The 24,590-nt window shown below is 35.6% G+C and overlaps 1 protein-coding gene across 4 annotated transcripts in view; it reads left to right on the top strand.

The window, feature by feature from the left end:
* The window catches only part of PDE3A (phosphodiesterase 3A), a 308,613-nt gene that overhangs the window by 118,348 nt on the left and 165,675 nt on the right, over positions 1–24,590 (top strand). Inside the window, exon 1 of one of the 4 annotated variants that reach the window (XM_054663102.2) lies at positions 18,794–18,926. The exons of the other annotated variants lie outside the window; for them this stretch is intronic. The gene's annotated coding sequence lies outside the window, so the exon portion shown is untranslated. Of the gene's footprint in view, positions 1–18,793; positions 18,927–24,590 lie in introns of those variants that run through there. 4 annotated transcript variants of the gene reach the window in all.

Here is a 24,590-nt window from a genome sequence, read left to right on the forward strand (position 1 = left end):
TGCTCTTTTCTAATATGGCAGGATATGGAGTACAAAGATTTGTGTTTTTCTGGATTAGCAAAAAATAAAACAAAACTGTAAATCCAATCATTTAGATGAGTTCTTTGGAACAACTGAGGAGTCTGTGGCCTGACCAACAAGACTAAGGACCTTACTTCACTACTGTTTGGATGCCACGGCTTGAAGTTTTGTTAATATTTTAGTGTTTCTCCTAATAAAATCCAAGGGATAGTTGTTCTTTTAGAGCACATTTATAAATTCTTATTTTAGCCTATTGCTGATAGACCTTTAAAAATATATTGCCTTGACATTTATATTGATAGAGCATATATTCGTCTGTTTTCACACTGCTGTAAAGAACTGCCTGAGACTGGGTAATTTTATAAAGGAAAGAGCTGTAATTGGCTCACAGTTCTGCATGGCTGGGGAGGCCTCGGGAAACTTAACAATCATGGTGGAAGGTGAAGGGGAAGTAATGCACCTTCTTCGCAAGGTGGCAGGAAGGAGAATGAACACAGGAGGAACTGCCTAACACTTTAAAACCATCAGATCTCTTGAGAACTCACTATCATGAGAACAGCATGGGGAAGCCATCCCCATGATTCAATTACATCCACTTGGTGTCTCCCTTGACACATCGGAATCATGGGGATTACAATTCAAGATGAGATTTTGAGTGGGGACACAGCCAAACCATATCAGAGGGATACATTCATTAAGATTAACAATTCTTACTTCCCAGTGTATATGTTCCTCATGTTTTTAAAAAGGAAAATATGATAGATGTGGTGATTTAGAAACTGGCTGCTTCTATGTGGTTCACCTAATCCAAGATTTTTGCTTATTTGTTTGTTTTTTTGAGACAGAGTCTTGCTCTGTCACCTGTGCTGGAGTGCAGTGGTGCAATCTCAATCCACTGCAACCCCCGCCTCCCAGGTTCAAGCAATTCTCATGCCTCAGCCTCCCAGGTAGCTGGGATTACAGGCATGTGCCACCACATCTGGCTAGTTTTTGTATTTTTAGTAGAGATGGGGTTTCACCCTGTTGGCCAGGCTGGTCTCCAGCTTCTGGCCTCAAGTGACCTGCCTGCCTTGGCCTCCCAAAGTGTTGGGATTACAGGCATGAGTCACCACGCTTGGCTTAATCACAGATATTAAAATCACATGTTTGTTTGAGAGCTAGAGATACGTGTAGAGACTTTCAAAGCATTACTTGAATTTTTTTCATAGTTTTTTAAAACTTTGTTTCTAATTATTGAAATAATCAATGCTTACTGAATAAATTTTAAAAAATAAAGAGAAGTATGTGAAGAAAAGTACTTAAAATCCAAGCATAATATAATATTAAATTTGACTGGCATAGTGTCTGTGAGTGTGTGTTCACATGCCTATGTGTAGAACTAAAGAATAATTTAAACAAATTATGACTTATACAAATATGAATGAATGTATGCCCCAAATTCCATTTAACTGATTGATTAATGAGGGAACCAGTAAGATGTTACAACTGATTCAAATGAGAAGTTAAAGTATCACATACATTTAAAGTCAGAAAAGAAGTGCTAAATGAATTTACAAAAAGGTGCATAAGGCTGGGCACGGTGGCTCATGCCTGTAATCCCAGCAATTTGGGAGGCTGAGATAGGCAGATCACTTGAGGTCAAGAGTTTGAGACCAGCCTGGTCAACATGGTGAAACCCTGTCTCTACTGAAAAAAAAAAAAAAAAAATTAACTCCAGCTACTTGGGAGGCTGAGGTGGGGGAATTGCTTGAACCCAGGAGGCAGAAGTTGTAGCGAGCCAAGATTGCGCCACTGCACTCCAGCCTGGGCAACAGAGAGAGACTCAGGCTTAAGAAAAAAAAAAAAAAAAAGTGGTCAGTTTCTACAAGGCAATATTCAATTGCATTCCAATGGATACAACATCCATTTCTATTTCTGTTATTTTTCTGTTAGTAAATGAGATTGCTGTCAGTTTCTATTATTTTCAGAGTTGTAAAATGGCTCAAAGCCAATAAAAGCCAGAGAAACGCATGAGCTAGTCAGGGAAGCTACTAATTTGTCATGTTTTTTCTTTTTGCCCATTTTGAAGTTTTTCACACAGTTTTTAATACAGCTCATATTGATATATATTCTCATCAGTTGGAATTATGTTTTTATGTTTCTTCACATAGAGCAAATATAATTGAAAATAAAAGCATAATGCATATTCCTTCCTATTGACATTGATACTATCCATAGCGTTACCCAGGAGCATTATGAAATCCACAACACTTAAAACCAAATAAAACAAAAATACCCTTTCCTTGAGCTCTTTACTCTTGAGGGGCAAGAGGGGCACTATATTATCCTTTTTACCTTCTTCCTCCCAGTCAACCTCTCTCTTTTTCATGTACTCTACCAACATCCCCACCCAATCTCCCCTTATGCCTCCAAAATTAGTCCTATCCTGATTGTGGAGTTTGGGGTTTTCTTTGATTCAATGGATGATACCAGTCACACCATTTGAAAAAAGCATATGACAGTGTTGTTCAGTGTTGGTGAACAGGAATTCTTGATATTTATTTTTAAGGATTCGATTTAATTGCTAATTACAGATCTTTGTTAAGTTAAGCTGACCTTCACTCACATTTAAAAAATTTAACTTTGTTTTGGTTTTCATGAGACAAATATCTCTCTTTAAGTGAACAAGCTTTTAAAAGAATTAGCTTCTTCAGTATGGAAAGCAAGATGCAGTTTGCAGCTGGTGCAATGGCTTACACCAGTATGTAATCCCAGCACTATGGGAGGCCGAGGGGGAAGAATCCCTTGAACTCAGGAGTTCAAGCCCAGGCTGAGCGACACAGTGAGACATCTTTACAACAACAACAACAAAAACAAAATAACAATAACAACAAATAATTACCTCAGCCTCTCGAGTATACTGTAGGTACAAAGCCACCACGTGTACCTGTAGTCCCAGCTACTCGAGAGGCTGAATAGAGGGATTGCTTGAGCCTGGGAGGTTGAGGCTGCCGTGAGCTGTAATTGCACCACTATACTGCAGTCTGGGCAAGAGTGAGTCCCTGTCTCCAAAAAAAAAAAAAAAAAAAAAAAGAGAAAAAGAAGCAATTCCCCTAATGATTCTGGATCATTATGCCAGAAGTATCCAGGTTCAAAGCGATATTTTATATTTTAGTAAGTATTTTTCACTAATAATTCTTCAGCAATCAACGAATAATTCTTCTGGAATAGATCAATTGTTTGAGAATCATAAAAGAGATTTCCAAATACCGTACTCCAAAATCAGTAACACACTCTGAATCTGAATAGGGCTATGTAAATGTCTTCAGTTTACAGTTAAGTATAGATTTTTACTTGCAGTTATTTTCTCTTAGTCATTTCTTTCCTTCATTAAGGACTTCGTATTTTATTTTCATTTGCGTGCATGGACAAGAGAATGGATGCATTCATTTTGTTGTTTCTAGAGATGAATACTGAAAATGCCTAGTGAAGACTGAGTCTGACTGTGATTTACAAAGTTGGAGCGTTATAGCCAGTAAGCCTGTCAGGCAGCCCCTGACAGCAGAAGCAAGCCTTGAGGTGGGCATGAGAAATGACAGCCTTCCTTATGCCAGAGTCTTATTACCATTTTGATTTAAAAAACATTGTTTTGGGTCTCAGTAAACTATTGTAGCCATGAAAATGAGATAAAATAACTATTTGCTTTGTCCTATGTATATTCTATATATGAAAGGAAGAAAAATCAGTACATGGCTATCAGTCTCTACAGAGGAAGGGAAATAATTTGTGCTTAGATATATTAATGCCTAACTGATGTTTTACATATGTGATCATAAGATATATCATTTACTTAAAATTTATAGTTAATCCCCTTTTTTTGCCTCACCTACAGACGAAATGGCTTTATTCCAGCAAAATTAAGTCAGAAAATAATGTTCACTGATTTAGATGTTGATGACAGATGGGTCTTAGGTCAGGATAACAGCTATGGCTGGGAGACATTGATTGTTAACATTTATGCTCCAATAATGAATGACCTGAATTTTTCCCACATGTTTGCTCAGGAAACACAGGGCTGTGGAGGTCTTGACGTCATAGAGGCAGAAGGATTTGGGGCCAGAGTATATTCACTGCTGGCAGTCATTCATTAGTAAATCCTTGGTAAGAGAGTTGGATTTGAGTGACATCTGGAGGCTTTCTATACCTAGAGATGGGGGAATTCTGGGTTTGTATTTTTTTCTGGTAAGCTAGATTCATCTTTTAGGAAATACCACATATATAATTGATGGGTTTAACATTTCACATTGAGAGGAGGTGAAAGATTGAAAGAATTGAAGAAGAAAGATTGAGTTTGTATGATTTTTTCCCCTGAATGAATTTGGTTAATTTAGTGTTACGTGCTAATATAAAACATTGCTTGAGCCATGTAGTGTCAGGAATACATATCTGTTATTAGTTCTTGGTTGCCATATAAAAATGGAGATTGAAATTTCCTTTACCTAGCAGGAAAGTTACAACAGTGATCCTTGAATATTTGGAAAGGACACATACATTCCAAAGTGTCTAGTGATGAGGCAAAATGGTTCATATTGAATTCCTTTTTCTTGCTCAAGGCCATTTCTGGAGGAAACTTGTAATATTGGAGAAGTTACATGAGCATGTTGTATTTGCTGCATGGAAAGGAGAATATAAGGCTTCTCAGCACAGTGGCTAAGCAGAGCAAGAGTTGAGGTTAGGTTAGCAATCATGAGGCTGAGGTGCAACTTAGACTCCAGTCCCCTATAAAATATACCTTATAGAGTTTAGAGATTTGATGAAATTCGAAGCAAATTTACTATACTGAACATCAGCAATGTCCCAAAGAAGACCATAAAATTCTGTGGTGGTTAAAATCTGTTGTTTAAACATTAAAAGTATAATATTAAACATTTCTTTCTGTTGGTTCTCGTCCCATTAGAAGAGCTAGATCCTAATAGCTCTTTGGTACCTTATCAAAACAGGAGAAACAATAATTTAATGATCCTTTAATCCAGGGGTGGTGGCTCATACCTGTGATTTCAGTTATTTGGGAGGCCTAGGATCACTTGAGGCTGGGGAGTTTGAGACCGGTCTGGGCAACATAGTGAGACCCCGTCTGTACCAAATAAAAATTAGCCAGATATGACGGTATGTGCCTGTAGTCCTAGCTACTCAGGAGACTGAGGCAGGAGGATTACTTGAGCCCAGGAGTTTGAGGCCCACTGTAATCTAGCCTGGGAAACAGAGTGAGCCTGACTCAAAAAAATCCTTTAATACTTTTCTATTCAAGAATTTTTCTTTTCAGTCCAAGAAGATCAATATGTTACCGACAAAGCAATTTCCCATCAAAATGGCATCTTTGCCGATTCAGTGCCACAAAACCAATACCAAAACCGAACATCTAGCAGTGCAGGCTTTATTTGATGACATGGGATTGAGAAGCTCAAGAGAGCTGGGAAGTCACAGAAACAGGCATCTCTAATGAAAGGGTTGGGCATTAAAAATAGGGGGAGGAACATTCGTGTTTTTTTCTGGGAACGGGCAGAGAACTCCTCAAAACCAGAGTGCTGCCTTCCCTCCCCCACCTTTTGTTTCAATGGGTTGTTGTCATGGTGATTGTAAACTGTCATGGTGCTGTGAGGTGTATCATTTAGCATGAAAATTAGATTATAATGAAGTTAGAGTTTCTTCAGAGGTCAAGAAAGCTGCCATCTTGGATCCCGCTAGTCTTGGCCAGTTTGGTCACTAGGGGGACTTTTGACCTCAGGTGTCCCATTTTTAAAGATAAACAGAGTTAAGGCAGGATGGAAATTCACCTATGTCATGTAGGCATCATACTGGGTAACAAACCTGCAACACATTGTCTAGACCTCTGTGTTAGAGAATGATTATTCATACTTCATGGAAAGACCTTGTAGTTAAGATTGTCAAGTAATATTTAACTACAAAGTGGATTGTCTGCCTTAGCTAGGTTACTCTACCGGTATAATCAAATCTCTTTACAGCAGTAGTTAGTAGTAGTAAGTAGTGTCCAATGTTACTGCGTTTTTGTTTGAGAAATAATAAAATTCAAATATTGTAGAACTATAAAATATACAGATTTAAATTCCCTGTTGTAATCTTACTTCCCAGATAAAATTGCTGACGATAATTTAGTACAGTCTCTCTGTCTTTTTTTTTTTTTTTTTTTTTTTGAGGCAGAGTCTCGCCGTGTTGCCCAGGCTGGAGTGTAGTGGTGCGATCTCAGCTCACTGCAACCTCCATCTCCCACGTTGAAGCTATTCTTGTGCCTCAGCCTCCTGAGTAGCTGGGATTACACGTGTGCATCACCACGTCCAGCCAATTCTTGTGTTTTTAGTAGAGATGGGGTTTCACCACGTTGTCCAAGCTGGTCTCGAACTCCTTACCTCAAGTGATCCTCCTCCCACCTCGGCCTCACAAAGTGCTGGGATGACAAGTGTGAGCCACTGCAGCAGTCCTAGTAGTCTTTCAATACTAAAATGACACATAGACCAGCATAGTGGGGAGGCAGGAAGTATTGCACGGTGAGTAGAAGCACAGCACAGCCTCTGGAGCCACAGTGTCTGGGTTCGAATCCTGTCTGCCATTGTATGAGTCACAGTCTGGGCAGGAAATAGATGACTCAGGGGTCATTGAAGACTTTGAGGAAGTACTTAGTTATAGAAGTATTAAGAAAAGCAACACGGAATGATGAGGCAACCTGGGTGCCCAAAAAGTGAAAGTGGTTATCACAAGGACCAAAGGCACGAGGAGAGGGAGGTGTAACTGAGACCCAGTGAGAGCAATACCGGTGGGAAAGGGGCTACTGAACAGGAGCTGTGGCTATGGGTAGAGAAATGCAGCCACTATTGGATTACCCTGCTGCACTGAGCAGGTGGGGGCAGGGCAGCGAGGGGTGATTATAAATACTCACCTCAACCTCCCTTCTTTTATTCCACACTGACTGATGGTTACTGTCATGGGCTGAATCCTAACAAGATCCATGGACTCCAGAATCCAGGTGTTGTAATTTGTAAAATCAGCCTCTTTAGGGCAGAGGAAAAGGGAGGAGATGAGTAAGGGTGGGGTGGTGGTGGCGGGAATAAAGACTTACAAGCAAAAAGCAAAAACACTTACTGGCTGTGTTTGCTAGTAAGGCACTTTGTTTCCTAGTAACTCTGTGCTTTATTTTCCTTATTGATTTAAAGAGGAGAATAATAGAACCAATAATATAGGGTTATTATGAGAGTTAAATAAGTTAATATGTATGAAATGTGTAGGTGAGTACCACCTGTATAGAAATTAGTCAGCAAATATTGTTAATAATATCATTAACACTTTATAGATTAATTCATTTATGAATTATGAATTATGAATTAATTTTACATGCACCTTTTAGCTGTTTCTGATTTTTACTTAGCAGTGTATCTTGATCACCTCCTTCTCTGTCTGTATATGTACATATACATATATGGACAGTCAGCCCTCTGTATCTGTGTGTTCTGCCTTTGTGGATTCAACCAATTGTGAATAGAAAATATTAGAAAAAATAACAGTACAACAATAAAATAATATAAATAAAAATAGAACTTACATAGCATTTACGTTATATTATGTATTTTAAGTACTCCAGAGATGATTTAAAGCATATGAAAGGATGTGTATAGGTTATGTGCACATACTATGCTATTTATCTATGAGCAAATTCCCCTGAGATACCAAGGGATGACTATATGTACATATACAGACACACAAACACACACAGATGTGCCTCACTTCTCTCTCTCTCCACACATTCACACTCACACCCATTCACAAACTACTTTTCTTTTTCTTTTTTTTTTTTTTTTTTTGAGGTGGAGTTTTGCTCTTGTTGCCTAGGCTGCAGTACAATGGCGCAACCTAAGCTCACCGCAGCCTCCGACTCCCAGGTTCAAGCAATTCTACTGCCTCAGCCTACCAAGTAGCTGGGACTACAGCCATGCGCCACCAAGCCCAGCTAATTTTGTATTTTTAGTAGAGACAGGGTTTCTCCATGTTGGTCAGGCTGGTCTCGAACTCCTGACCTCAGGTGATCCGCCTGCCTCGACCTCCCAAAGTTCTGGGATTACAGGCGTGAGCCAGCGTGCCTGGCCGCAAAGTACTTTTCAATGGCTTCAGAGTATTCCAATGTATGGATATACCAGAATACACTTAAACCTTTCTGTTTACAAGGGGATTCAGACGATTTTCAGTATTTTACCATTATGCACAATGCTGTAGTAACATTTGAGCTTCTAACCTCTAATTTTGGATTCAAGTGAAGCAAGTGAGTTTTGTGTATTTTGAGTCATCTAGATTAAGTTGTCTTCAGGCCGCTCTCTGATGAGAAGGAATGTAAATGAGTGACATTAGTACAAATATTCAAGTGGCTGAAGCCTTTTATTTTTCTTGGTCCTAACCCAATTCAATTTTATAGAGAAAAAGTTTATAGAGTTTTTACATGACCTTTAACTTTATTGAAGAACAGCTTTTAAAATATTTTCTTGATACCACCATATGCCCTGCACTTAGGTTTCATATTGTTTATGAAAATATTGATAGCTGTGTAATCAAATTCAGGGCCAAATATTTTCAGTGTTTGATTTTATTGTAATGTGGTCAGAGAAACATAATTATAGGTGAGTGACTTGAAACTCACGCTGTGTGTAGGTACATTTCTTAATGGAATAATGTATCTCGTGAGTGTTATGTATGTGTGTGTCTCTGTGTGTGTTTGTGTGTCTCTGTGTGTGTTTGTGTGTGTGTATAGTTTTGTCCTCAAACTTATTTCTCCTTACATGATAAATTATGGCTTCCCTTTCCTATGGAATAAATGTTACCAGTTCAAGTTGACCAAGTGTGAAAAAAAGTGACATTTATTTCCTGCTATCCTACTTCTGGGCAGAATTGGAGTGGAAAGTAATACATGTCATTCCGCACTGAAATATTTAGGACTATTTTGCCCTGTAGTAGAGAATTTAGGCTTAATAAAAAGGTTTCCATCCAGTGTTTGCTAAAGGTAATTGAAGAGAATTGGAGAAAATAATATTTTAAACAATTCCGCAAAAAAAAAATACATAAATAGAAGCCCTATGTTTTGATGGCATTGATGGCAGTCTGTTCTAAATTCAGTACAACTGTGTTTCATCAGATAAGTTACTTAGCACAAATGTGATTCATGTAAAGAAACCGATTCTGAATCATTACTTATTTATTTAAACATAGTGTCTGTCTAAAATCATTCAATTTGAGTATTCTTCCATATGGACAGTGGACAAGAGAATGTTCCATGAATTTTTATATACTCTCCTTTGCCCTAAGTCTGCCTGTTTGAAATGTGTTCAATCAATGCCTGCTTGGAGTTCTGCTATCCTCTTCTTTCCTCTCCTGTTTTCTTGACCATTCTTCTTGTGGTCACCAATACAAGTTCTGTTCATCTAGTTGTCTGGGCTCTGGCTTGAACCTTTATTGCTGGCACTTAGCATAACAGCTAAATACTTAAAATGCTTTCATTATACCAGATTTTGGATTTCTTTAATTTGTGACCACAAGCTCAGTGTTTTGAAAGGTAGAATCATACAAAGAAACAACTATAATCTAATTAACCTAAGATAAGTAGTTAATGTTTTATGTGTCTTCATCATTTTATATATTTTACATAGAACAATATACTTAATTTTGAATATTCCTTTTAAACTTGTCTGTTTCACAGGCATTTTTTTCTGTATTAAGTTTTCAAAAACATTTTTAATGGTCATGTGCCAATTTTTTTCTATGGCTATTACATAACATTCTCTCTTGTTAGACATTTTTGTTGTTTTCGACTTTTCCCTACTACAATTAATAATGACATGAAAAGTTTTGTATAAAACACTTCAAGTTGCAGAACATCTCTTTACAGAATATTCCTAGAAGTGGAATTATTAGGCCAAATGGTAGGAATACTTTTAAGCTTTCTGTATATGTTGCCAGATTGCTTTTTAAGAAGGTTGTACCAATTTGCACTCCCACTAGCAATGTAGGAGAGTGCCTGGTAACTTTTTAATTGGATTTCTTTGATAAGAAACTAAATGGACAACATTTAACTGTTCATCAAAAAGAGAGAGGAATTTGTTGAATTTCTGTTATTGCACTAAAGGAATTCTACATGTTAAAATAAATCATTTAATTTTTATTCTCATTGTCATCAGACTATAATAATACTGAATTTGATTCACATTTCCCCCTCTTTCGTACTCTTAATGTCAGTACAAATAAGCAAAGGTTACAGAATACTGTGAGAAATGGTGAGAAATGGGAGCTGATTCTGTGCTACTTACTCAAGAAATCATGTGCTGTTCTGGGCACACTATCTGTCTAATCAGTAAGGAGGAAAGAGATAGATGAGTGCCTGATACCAATTAAGTATTCCATATGTTTGATGTGTGGATGCATAAATGAAGTGATGACGTGATAAGCTCAAAAACCTGCTATTATTGAAAGGCCAGAGCCATCCTTTGCCATTGTGGTATAAGTGGACAAGCCCCCTTACACAGATGAAAACATGGTTGGCTAGTTACCATTATGCTCCTTAGAACTTGTTCAAGAGGACTTCAGGTCACTGTAGTAGAACCACCTCCACAAACAAACCAACACAATTCTCAGAGATCTGACGTGACAACTCTGATTCCTGATGTTCTCATGGACCTGGGTACTCCACATCCCACCCCCCACCGCCACCCCACAACACCCCGAATTCTCTCTCTGCTACCTCATGGGCCAAATTCTTTTGGGATCCATACTAAGAATTTATTTTGGCTCTTATCAATGAGCTGTCCACGTTCCGTTGTTGGAATTCATCCAAAATTAAGTGCCTGACTTCAGGGTTTAAGAAGTATACTTTTTTAGATTTTGCTTTGCTTTGTTATGTTGGATAGAAAAGGTATTGGTACTGAACTTTAGCTTCTATCTTTCACGAATATGGGCTTTGTGCTCAAAGAGAAAAGTCTTCAACCATGGCTGCAGGATTTTTTAAAATATAGGACAAATAAATATATACTATATGAAAGTGACAGAGAAAGTTGAACAGATTCCAGAAGAGTGTAATTTATCTTACTAATGATGCTCTTAGCAGGGAGATGAACTCAGGAAACATAAGAGAAGTTCCATGAGGACGCCTTGTACTTGAATTCCACTTGCTGTAGTATCTCAAAGTTTCAGCGCTGTCTTGGGTGTTTATGTTACGTGTTGAAGTGGGTGCTTATTCTATAATGGAAGCTATATTATTAGATCCTTCTTCTCAAAAAGCCAGTCAAATCGCTTTAATGAAAACTGTAAGTAGTTGTGCTCTAAAGAGGATGCAATTATTTAGGAAACATTCTCATAAGATTTAAACCAAAAGCAACTTAATGTGATTCTGATACAACTGATTAAGTACTTTATAGTTGTCAATCCCAGAAACATAACTTATCTCAATTGAAAAATGTATATAACAGATAGTAATTTTTATAATTTATTACAATTGTTATATGAAGTCATATTTAAATTATAATAAATTATATATAAACTGATTATTTGAAATGTAGTGAGTTCTTCATAATCTCTTAACTGAATGAAGGGCTGTATTCTAAGAGTCTCCTCTATTTTAATGTTAACAAGAGAAAGTCTTGGGCAGGTGTTTCTGCTATAACGTGATTTTAAAGTTTTTAAAAAACATAGGTTCTACAAATTGTGCCCTAAAAAAAAATAGGATATGAGAAAACATAGTAATTCTAACCAAAATAATAGGGGCATTAGAAAGATATGTTAGTACAAATAAATAAATAAGTAACTGATATAGTCAATATAAACCTAATCATAGAAAAAGAAAAGAGGAAGGTGGATTATTCAAAAGAGATGGAAAGAAGAGTTCAGAGGGTGGCAAATGCAAAATGCATCAAAATCAGGAAAACAAACATTGGGTATTTCCAATTAGAGACTCATTGATCAAATAGAACAAAGAAGAATACTGTGCAGGTAAGGTTTATGGATTACTCTATATATTACTCTTTGCCCTGTTCTGTTCAATTGTGTGAGTATACTTTATGTTCTGCTGCTGTGATGACTTTGTGATTAAACATTAACCAGCTCTCAGGGAGTGGGGAGGAAATCATGTAAGTCAATATATCTTTTGCTATCCCACTGTTTACCAATTGCGTATGAGCTAATTAACTATGCAGAAACGTGTTATAGCAGAAAAGATTTAGTAGTGTTATACGGTAGGCTAAAAGGAGTACTGGTTAGAAAAATTATCAAACTATATCCTATCATTTTTCCATTTATCCATATCAAGCATTTTCCACTATAATCTCTATTATGTAAACTGGTAACTATACCTATGTTGTTAAAGGAAAATTTACCCTAATGTTAAATAATATAAAATCCCAAGTCTCATAGATTGGTGGGCATTGTGGAGCTTGCAGATTAAAATATACCGCCCACCCCCCCCCAACTGAAGGAAATGTAGGAACTCTGTATAGTCAGCCTTCTGTATCCCTGGATTCTACATCCATGGATTCAACCAACCTCAGATGGAAAATATATTCAAGAAAAAAAGTGAGTGAGTGTGTCTGAACTGAACATGTGCAGACTTTAAATCATTATTCCCTAGACAGCAGACTATACCAACTATTTACATAGCATTTACATTGAATTAGGTATTATAAGTTATCTAGAGATGATTTAAAGTGAACGGGAGAATGTGCATAGGTTATATGCAAATACTATACCATTTTATATCAGGGACTTGAGCATCCCTGGATTTTGGTGTCTACAGGGTCCTGGAACCAATCTGCCATGGATATCAAGAGATGACTGTATTCTGTAACTCTTTTCTGTATCTCAGATTATTTCAACATAAGTTTTTTTAAAAGGCATTTACTTCTTCAAGCTTTGTCTTACAGGTAGAACCTATCTCTTACTGGTAGAACCTATAAAATTGAACATTTTTTCACAGATAAAGAGTATAATGATGGAAATGTTTCTTTTCCTGTTTTTCTTTTTCTCTTTCCTTGCTTTCTTTCCTTCCTTCTTCCTCTGCCCCTCTGCCTCAGTATGGATGCAAAAAGGAACAGCAGTAAAGGCAAGAATGTAAAGTCATTGATGCCTCAAATTGTCATGAAAGAGAAGGACCAATGATCATCTGTACGTTATACTTTTTGGTAGAAAATTGGCATATGGATGTGTTTTTGCACTTTTGGGGCCATGGAAAGTAAGGATTAAAAAATTATATCCTGTGGAGTCTGAGATGGGTCCTGTTGTGTGCTCTGACGTCAGCAACCCTGTGACCTTGGACAATTTACTTAGTCTAACGGTTCTACAGTTTCACATTTATATGGTAGATTGAAGACCATACTCCTGTAGAATTGTTGGGAAGATTATAAGAGGAAATACTTGTAAAATGCTTAACGTTGTGCCTAAGGTGCAATAGTGTCTCATTGGCTACTGTGGACTTGTTTGAAATTATTAATCTTTAGTCATCTTTGTATATCATTTCCATGGACCCTTACAAAATGGTTAGAGATATGCAGTGAATAGAGAGACTTTCATAAGGATGCCGATTACAATTTGACTGTGGATTGTGCCTGAGGTTGTTCCTTGTATCTGTTTTAGAATTTATAATAACAAAAATGAAATTAACAAATTGATTTTTATGATATAACATATATTTAAGGGTCAACTGTTAGTATTCATATAATTAGACTAATGATGCAAAAACAAACATTTTAAACAAACCTTTCTTATTAACCTTGTTCAGGTTAATAAGATCCAGTAATAATGTGATCCAAGTAGTGTACATTTTTTCTTTCTCTCCACCCTCATTCTGCTACCTTTACATATATTCAATTTTCTTGTTATTTTATTGAAGTACAATTTGTATGCACTAATACACAAGTCTTAAATGTACAGTTCAATTAGTTTGGCCAATGTATATAACCTGCGTATATTTTGTCAGCTCATATTACTAGTTCCTTTATTATAATTAACAGCATGCAACACATTCTGAGTGGTAACGAAGGTCAAATGTATGTGGGGCATTTTAGCTATACGCTTGTTAATCCTCACAACCCCACCTGTTTCCTACTATTATTCTACTTTTACTGATAAGAGCTGAGTTTAACAAGATTAAATGACTTGCTGATGGCACCAGCAAAGCCTACCTTAAAACACAAGCTTGGGCCCTTAACCAGCATACTACACTGTATCTCCTTCACTGCTGAAGAAGCAAGAGTCTCTGCCACCTGTCTAGGTTTCCAGAGTTTCTTTTCACTCTGATGAAATTCACAAAAATTCTCTTACTTAAACTTATTAGTTATTATGTATTATGAGAATATTTAAATCAAAATTGGATCCAAGTCAATGTATAGGGAGACATTTAAGAGTTTTCCTGTAAGTCAAGGGTGTTCTTGAAAAGAGAACTCAGATACCATATTAGATATGATAAAGTAGAATACATCAAGAGCAAAATATTCTAATTCGAATTTAGTGCATTTTATCTTACTTGGAATATTATTGTCTATTATTTTTAACTGATGGCAATATATTTTGATGCTCAAATAGCATTTTGTATACATTGTTAAAAAGAAAAAGATGATTATCTTTATACTCTGAAGAGAATACTTACCTATATTACTGAAAAACAGTTCATAAATCTAAACTTAGTTCTCTAATCATTTTTTATTTAGACTTCAAATATTTTCTTCCATGTGATATCCTTTAAAATGTTTTCTTTTCTTTCTTCAGGATTTTTTTTCTATGTTTGTTATTTGGGTCATTCTTCAGCCAAGTTGCTAAGCAGAAATCTGTAAAGTAGTAGTTTAATCAAATATGTTCCTCAAGTTGTTTTAAAAATATGTATATTTGTATCTTCTCTAATTTTTTAAAAAATTGATCGATGTGTAAGAGGCTTTCATTCTTTCTTTCTTTCTTTTTTTTTTTTTTTTTTGAGACAAGGTCTTGCTCTGTTGCCCAGGCTGGAGTACAGTGGCGCCATCTCAGCTCACTGCAGCCTCGACCTCCTGGGTTCAAGCAATCCTCCTGACTCAGTCCCTGAAGTAGCTGGAACTACAAGTGTGCGCTACTATGCCCAGCTAATTTTTGTATTTTTAGTAGAGATGGGGTGTCATCATGTTGCCCAGGCTGGCCCTGAACTCCTGAGCTCAAGCAATCTGCCCACCTCGGTCTCCCAAAGTGCTAGAATTATAGGCATGAGCCCCGGCAGCTGGCCAAGGCTTTTATTCTTTCACTGTAGAGAATTTATAAGTATTACAGCTAAACAAGAAAATAACATACTAATGTGGATTCATGGTTCAGGCATACAAGGTTTTTCTCTTAATACTAGGTTCTCTCAATTCTGTGAACAAGGAGTTGTACTACTTTTCTCTTTGGGCTTATGAAACATCTAGAATAATTAAATCAGGAAAGGGAAAATATTTGTTAAGTCAAAGGAAGTATTTTCTTCATCTTTGTAAACATAAGTCTCTACAGCACCGTAATCCATATAACCTCAGCGTCAAGTCAGATTTTTTTTATTGCCTGAAAACTGCTAAGTGAACACATTATATGTGAAATTAAAGTAGTGGAAGTATACATGATTGAGCATTTAAACTGGTTATATGCAATATTACTACTCTAAATAGAAATAAAATTATTCTGACAACCTTGTTTGTGCCAAGTTTTTGGTTATTTAAAAGGAGTAAAACTTTCTATTTACTTCAATAGACGTGATGTGAAATTATTCGTAGAGCGAGGTAGTTAAATTTCGTTTGCTTGTTTGCTTACCAAATCATACCAAAAGAGTTACTTTTTGTTCATTTAATGAGTACTTATAAAAAATGAAGCTATTTCTTAGTGATTGTAAATATTTAAGTGATCATTCCAGACTATTTTGCAAAATTCAAGTTAGTTTGATGCTGTAGTAATAAAATCAAAAAAGGATTCTAGATTTTGAGAACAACGATAATAGAAATGATTGCATCATGCTTTTGATGTATCAATTTAGCACATTAAGCTGTCATTATTCCAGTCTTATGCTAAATAACACCCCACTTCATGCAGTGCATCCTGATATGATATTAGATATATACAGACTCATTCTGATTTTTATAAACTGTATTTGTTAAGCTTTCCAATTTGTATGAATGAACTTTGAAGCACTGGGGAATATGGATAATTGTTCACTAATTTACAAATGATACTTCACGGAGTAATATTAATCCAAAAGATAATAATCACATATATTTTGTGAGGCTATAGAGGAGGCTAATACCTTAGATGTATTTTGTATGAATTACTGTATCAGGTACTTCCTATTAAATCACGTGACTGACTCCATTCCCAGATGGTAGATTTTCAGTTTATAGATTAGCAGACCTAGGAAAGAGTAAGGTTCAGCTGAATGCTACTGATCACCTCCAACTTCTTTTTATTATCTAAAATGTATCACTTAAGGTATGAGTCTCACAATCATACAGAAAAGTATATTTAGTCAAAAGGATGGCTAGTATGGTTAGACTTTAAAGGAACCATTGGAATGAATCCCCACTACCTAGAAAACTCTTCTACTAGGATATATGCCTATGACTTAATCTGTCATCTTATTTGCTCATAATTCAAATGTTCCTTGCCAGAAATACCTTTCCTGAAGTAGTTCCCCCAAAAAATGTTTGTCTGTAGTCTGTCTGCCTTACTAGAGTGAGATCAGGTCAGGGACTTTCCCTACTTGGTTCACCTAGAGCAGGTCTAGCAAATAGAATGCATGTGTATTTGTCTATGGAATACATGACTGAAAAAGTGAGTGACTATAGAGGTAAAAAGAACTTTTAACATCATCCAATCTAACCTTTCCAGTTTATATCAAGGAAACTAAGACTATGTATAAAGTAAACTAATGGTTAACTGAATTCCTCAATATTCTGTACCATGGATTGAGGAAATAAATACCAGAATCACAGTTCAGTGCTTAGGGACACTTTGGGACATTCACTCCTGCCAATAGAAGATGGTTAAGAAGCGGTGTTTGGGAGCTGGACAGACATAACTTTGGCCAGAGTTTGAATCCTAGCTGTACCACTTACTAGCTGTGTCCCTTTGTGAAAGATATTTAATCTTTCCAAGTCATTTTCTTCAACTATAAATGGAGATGATGCATATCTCATTGGATTATTGTGAAGCCTAAATGAGATCGTGTATCACAGAGCCTGGCACAAGGAAAACTGTTATAGCTGTCATTGTCATTATCATGACCGTTTAGTCCTTATCATATAAATTATATAGGCATTTAATCCATGATTTTCTATAGTACCACTGTAGTATTTTTTCCCAAACTTAATGTATTTAGAACTCTTAGTTCACCACAGATGATATATGAAGTTTATGAGGTTGATATGCTAGTTTAGAATACTAGATAATACTAATATGAAATTTGGTTTCTGTACTAGTTTATAATACCAGTTACTATTAAATACTCATCAATCTAGTGTTTCTGATGCCTGGACTTTAACAGGTATTCTATAGAAAGACTTCACTTTTATCTGTAATACATTTTCGATATAAGAAGGATGCAAATTCAGCTACAGAGGTTGAAACTCTGTGGAAAAAAATAATTCAAGATAAAATGCTTTTTTCTCCTTCTCATCGATTTTCTATCCACAATAGAAAAATTCCATCAGTCAGAAACCATTCAGGAGAAGATATGGGTAATGTCCTAGATATATAAATTATATAGATGCATATTGATCATTCCCTATTATATAGAGTGATCTAATTTGAATTTCTATTTTTTGAGACTAGAGTCAGACGTAATAATATTATTTTTAAAAAGTTGTCCAGATGCATGTTATTATGTCATAACTACCTTATTTCAATACATTTCTGTGTTTGATAGTTTTGCTTATTTTAGGTTCTAATTTTAAAATATACATCATTTTTCATATTCTTTAGAATTTATAAACCACCCTAGAATTTATAAACCACCTTTAATGTGTCATCATTAAATTGTAGCTTTCAAATGTAATAGAATCTGTAATTTACTGTTACAATTAGAAGATATGAATCAATTCCTTAGCTTAAAATTTTTTGTTGAAAAAGAAAATACCATGACAACTGACTGTCTTCAGAATCATCTAGGGCTGATTGATTCATAATCTAAATTTAGGGATTGTTCATATCAGAATCTAAGAAGGACTTCACGTTGCATTCATTTTGTTAATTCAGCAAAAGTAGTACTAGTGAGATCTGGGAAAGTGGATGTTAAACTTTATGAATGCCAGACTGGATTATAGTTTTCTCATTTGTACAGTTAGCTTAATGATTTCTAAAACCTTTTTTCCTTTATTTTCCTTTTCCTTCTCCTGTTACTCTGTTGGTATTCTGCATGCAGATAAACATGTGTATCTACATGTAACATGTACACACAAGCCAATTCATATATGTGAAAAAGCTATTCACTCCTGACTACAGAGAGCATGTCTTAGTTTTCTTTAATCCTGAATGCTGGAGTCTGATACATTTTAGACTTTCAGTGAATATTTCTTGAATAAATTTTAAAATATCTCTACATCTATTAAAGAGACCATATTCTTCTAAGATGATTGTATTAGTTATCTATTGCTGCTATTACAAATTACTGTAAACTTTAATGGCATTAAAAACCACAAATTTATTAATTTTCTAATTCTGTATAACTATACAGAACTGTAGGTCAGAAGTCTGACATGGACCATACGGAGCTAAAATCAAGGTGCTGGCAAGGTATCATTCCTTTCTCAAGTATCTGAGAGGGATCTGTTTCCTTGCCTTTTCCATCTTCTAGAGGCTGCCCAAGTTCCTTGGCTTGCGACCCTCTTTCTCCACTTTCAAAGCTGGCAAAGGTGAGTTGATTCCTTCTCACATCACATCACTATAATTTCTACCATCTTCACGTCTCTCACTATTAACTCTGGTCCTCCTGCCTCTTCTTACAAGTACCTTGTGATAACATTGGGCCCACCCAGAAAGTCAGGATCATCGCTCTAACTCAACGTCCTTAATCACATCTGCAAAGTCACTTTTGCCATGTACGATAACGTATTCACAAATTCTAGGGTTTAGAACATGGACATCTTTGGGGGCTGTTTTTCTGCCAGGCACTCTGAGTGTATGCCAGTAGCTGAAAGCACCAGAGGTCTTTTCCTTGTAATTATACAGGGAAGTTGCTTTTTTGCTTAGCAAATGCAAGTGCTTAGGCCAAACCTGTCTGAGGTTTTAGCTCAAAGAGAAGTGCTCCATTCTTTTAAGTTTAGATTTCATTCCAAATGTGTAACCAGCAATTACTTTCTATAGTCCTATATTTATGGCCTATTACTTGAGATCCTGGTACAGTAAATTCATAATGCATTAGGTCATTAGACAATGACAGGGTTCTTTGTGGTACATGGCCAATTTTTTGGAACTTGACCTAGGAGTCTCCTTTTCTCCTACTGCTAACTTTGCAATCTCTTATGAGTCATTTTTTTTTGTCACTGTACCTCATTTGCTCATGTATAGATTGCAAATGATCACTCAATCTAATTCAACTGCTAGACTAGTAAGATCACAATGAAAAATGTTCTATAAAGTGTAGAGCTCTCTTTCTATATGTGGTACATTTTTAGGTCTTCTCAAGGGGGCTCTTTTGTACTGAAGTGTTTTATTTACTTTAATGTAAGCATGTGCCATGGTGAATCTTTGCACATTACTGAAAAGAACTCAGTGTTTAATAAAATCATACCTAGCACTGCCTCAGATGTTAAGCTTTCTGGTAAATTAGACAAAGCAGATTTATCATGCCGTTTCTTTTTAGAATGGTAGTGTTAGTCCAAGTTCCTGTTGATGGTCTCACTATTCTTTCCATAGTTCTGTTACATAAATGTGAAACTTTAATACCTAAATAATTCTAAATATGTTTTTAATGAGGAAGTCTTCAGGACAGTGGTTTTCCAAGTTATTTTGTAGCAGAAGGCTTTTTGCAAGAAAATATTTTTGTATATGGCAGCATGGAGCTGCCATATACAAAACAAATATATGTGGAGCTACTCTGGTTGTATAAGGTGATAAGGCGCCAAGTCCATTGGTTAGTGCCCCCAAAACACATATTCCAGTGTCTGCTAACTTCACTGGTTTCTAGGGACCATAGTGGGTTTCAGTGGATAGGGCTATTTATTTGGAAAATATTTAATAAGTATTGAAATATGCCAAATAATATATATTAGGGTCAAGGAGCTATGGGAACTCTAAAGGAAGGTGTGTGCGCGTGTGCGTGTGTGTGTGTGTGTGTGTGTGTATGTGTGTGTAGCAGGTTAAACAAATGAGTTCTCCAAAAATTTATTTTGTAAATGTTAATGCTAAGTCAGTATTTATTCTCTGAGCTAACCTCACCTATAAAACTGTAACCCATGTGAAAATTAACACTTCAGATTGTTTCCTTGGAAGTTATACTATACATTTAAAAAACAGGTGTTTTATATGTTGTTTCTATAATAATATGCACTATACACACAGTATTTCATTCCAGTATAACAGTCTGTATAATTTTGAAATTTTTTTCTGCATCTGTCCCCCACAAACAGAGAATAGAGGCTGTGGTGTTGGGCATTTAATGTATGAATGAGTACATGAAACATTTTTATTAATCATCTTATGAAAGGATTATTTTGCAAGAATTTTTTGTCATAACATGTAGATTAGTTTGTAATAAGAATCTTATAATTGTATTTTTTCTCAAACTTGATATATTTTGTAGTCATTTATAATTTTATAGACGAATTTATAATTTGGCTCATACATATCTTCAGAAATGATATTTGATACGTTTACCTGGTTAATTGTCTAAGATGTGCATCTTGTGTAACTATGAATATACATAAAATGGATAAGAGAAGTAACATGAAACTTCTAAGGAAAGTATTTGGTAAGAGAGAGAATTCTATTTGTTTTTGAAAAATTATGGCATCAAGTTAATTCATTATTTTTATGTAATGTTTTAGAGAAATTGATCACTTAATGTTTCATATATGTACAAAATTTAGCTCACATTTGTCATCAAAATAAAGTATTTTGTGAGAAACAGGTCATTTTTCAAGAAGACTACTTATTTAGTAAATCCATAAAATGTTTTAAAGATTTTGGTTGGAATTTTAAAAGACCGTGTATATTTTTATTCTTTATAAAAGGTTATTAAATTTAGTTTTAAACTTAATTCACATAAAGGGTATTTATTATGATCCGGGTGGTAATTGTGCACAGTTCCGCATTCACTTTTTGGATTTATTTTTTTCCCCTCATCCCAGAAGCCAGAATGTAAGCTACATTTCTGTTTGTATTGGACCTTTGAGAGACTATGCTACATAGCTAATGGAAAAACCTGCATACGAGTCCAAGTTCTGCCTCTTCTAAAATTCATTACCATAAAGGAAGTTGGTTAGCCACAGGGAGTTTCTTAGGCTTTCTCAGTTTGATTTATTAGTCCCTAGAAAGTTCAAGTCTGTAAAAACTAGAAGTTTTTATAAGGAAGTTATGAGAAGTAAATGACAAGGTATTTGAAAGTGCATGACATTGTGTATGGCATATGTTAATTGACCAGTGAATGCTTTACATCCCTTGATCTCTTAACTAGAAGTTAAGTGGCAGACTGATAACTCCTAAGTTCATATCGACAGCTTTCCCTCTTCTGAATTCCACACTCATATATCCAATTGCAATAATTGGCTTCTTGACTTAGATACCTAACAGACGTCTCGTACTCCACATGTGCCAAATGGAACTTCCAATTATTGCCTCCAAATCTGCTCCATCCTTTCTAACAGCTGATGGCAACTCCAACCTTCCGCTTACTCTGTCAGAAATCCTGAAGGCATCTCTGACTCCCCTTTCTCTGTTACACCTCACATCCAGTCTACCATTAGTTCAACTTGCTAAATAATCCAGAATCTGGTAACTTCTCACCATCTCTGCTGCTACAACTCTAGCCAGGCTGGCATCATGCCTAGCCCTGATTACTACAGAAACCTCGTAGCTGTTCTCTCGGCTTCCACCTCTCCTTCCTCACTGTGTATTCACAACATAAATTAGCCCGAGTGATCCTTTCAGAACCTGAGTCAGTTAATGTCACTCCTCTGCTCAAAACCCTCCAATGGCTCCCGTGTTAGACCTTACAGTTGCCTACATGGCCTGTGCAATTAGGCTCTTTTGTCTTTGTCATTACCTCATCTCTCATTACCTTTCTCCTCACTTACTCCAATGCAGCTATACTTATCCTTACCATTCTTTGTGTATGCCAGGCACATTCTCATTGCACTGGCTGTTTTCTTTGCCTGGACCACTTTCTCCCCAGTTATCCCCATAGCTCACTTCCTCTCTGCCTGTGTCTTCAAGTTTTTGATTAAATGCAACTTCTATGTACCTGATCCCTCCCGCAGGACTCCCATTTCAAATGGAAACCCCACCCCCCATAATACCAGCCCTCTTTATGATACTCTAAAGCACTCATCTTCTAACACATGCTAAAATTTACTCATATATAATTTTTTTCACTTGAATTTGAGCTCTACAATGTTAGCTGGTTTTTTTTTTTTTTTTAGTTTTGTCCTCTGATATTTCCCAATCATCTAGAACAGTGTCTGGTACATAATAGTTGCTCAATGAATATTTGTGGAATGATTTGAGTAAACAGCAATTTGATCAGAAAAAAATGCATTCTTAGAGTTCTTTCATTTCATGCAGTATTGCTTATTTAAAAGGAATCCATTTAGACGCCATACCCTTTAAAGTCGGCAGTTTGAAATTTGGCAAACAACTTGAAAGCAGCCTAGATGAAGCGGTTAGAATATGGTGGTAGCTTTGCAATTGTACTACCTGGGATCGATTCCTATTTCTGCCACATAAAAAGCTCATTGTGATGATCAATTTTCTGATTCTTTTTGTGAGCTCAAATACTTGAAATAATTAACCAAGTAGTTGATACCAAAAAAAAAAAAAATCTGTGTTTCTGGGTTTTTGATTTTTTTCTTCAGTACTTTTTTTTTAAGCATTAAAAATCCATACATATGATTATTAGTTTTATTCTTGGAGATGCCATTCTTACAGGTTAAGGAATTATATCTTTAAATGAGCAAAATTTCATTATAATTTGTTGATGCATGTATTTTTCGTATATAGCCAGCATTTTTCCCTCACCAACATGTGTATTCTGTTACCATATCTCAAACTGCCCTTCTTATGCTGGATTTGTGACATTGTGCGTCATCAAGAGCTGTTCTCAGAAACGCAGATTCAATTACGTCTAACAAACAGGCCAAATATCTAATCTGCCACCATTAGAGCTATATTAATCTGCTTCTATCCAGTGGGGCCTTGGCTTGGATCACAGTAGGAAACACCACATCTGTGTCCACAGCTGCTGCCTTTTAAACAGGACCCATAGCATGATATTCTGGACAAGGGCCTTTTAAGGTGTCTAGGTTTAAGTGTTGGGCAAAGCCTTTCCTTTAGTGTTCTGGGCTTCTAGAGCACCACCCATTTTTCCCCTTACAGAATGTTCACTTTCTGTCTTCTGGGTACCCCTATATTAGTTTCTGTTGCCCTAATTAAGACCTCTTTTCCAGAAGCAATCTATTATTTTTGTCCAGTGAGATCTATTTACCCTAGAAGTGTTTGTTCTTATACCTTAATTTTTAAAGTTTTTTTCAGTAAAAAACAGATATGAATAAGTTGGTAGGAAAACTATTTTAAAACGGTATTTTTGGCCCTATAAAAATCCCAGCAGGTATCTCTGCCTACTTTTTTGTTTTATAATGTCTAGCTCTGAAATTATTGTAGCCTCTGTTTTTTGTTTGTTACCAGATGATATTTTAATGTTTTCCTTCCGGATGTTAAATGTCTTTTCTTCTCTTTAGTGCCACTTAGAAAACTTGGAAATAAACAAAAAATGAAAATCATATATATTTTTACCACTGTCTAGAAACCGTTACTATAATGCTGGTCTTAATTCATACTTACTAGAATTGGGAGATATATTTGATTTACTCATAAATTTGATAGGTGGAAAAAGTAGCTTATTTATTATGAAGCTGAAAATGTAATGTTTTTTAGCCATTTGTATTTTTTCTCATGAATTGTCTGCTCATTTACATTTTAAATATTAATGATATTTATATGATAAAACATTTCAAATGTGCTTGACATACATTAATATAGTTTTCAAATGGAAATTTTTAATCATTTTATGGGAGACATTATTTCATTTAAAAAATTCTAAAATGGGCTTTATTTAGATAGCAACACATTTTATCAGTATTTTCTTCTAAATTTTTTCATTTAGCTGATTTTTAACGTAGTTCTTTAATACTTTTGGAATTCAGTTATACAAATGGTAGTTGCATATAATAAGCAAATTGTGAGTTTTTTTCTAAATTGCTATACAAATTTGTCAGCCAGTTTAATTGAATAATGTATATTCTTTTCTGTTGGTATGTAATATATTCGATCAACTAAAATAATCCACTAGAATTAGCAAACTA

Source organism: Pan troglodytes, chromosome 10 (assembly GCF_028858775.2).
Source record: "Pan troglodytes isolate AG18354 chromosome 10, NHGRI_mPanTro3-v2.0_pri, whole genome shotgun sequence".
In the NCBI taxonomy this organism is placed as follows: Eukaryota; Metazoa; Chordata; class Mammalia; order Primates; family Hominidae; genus Pan; species Pan troglodytes.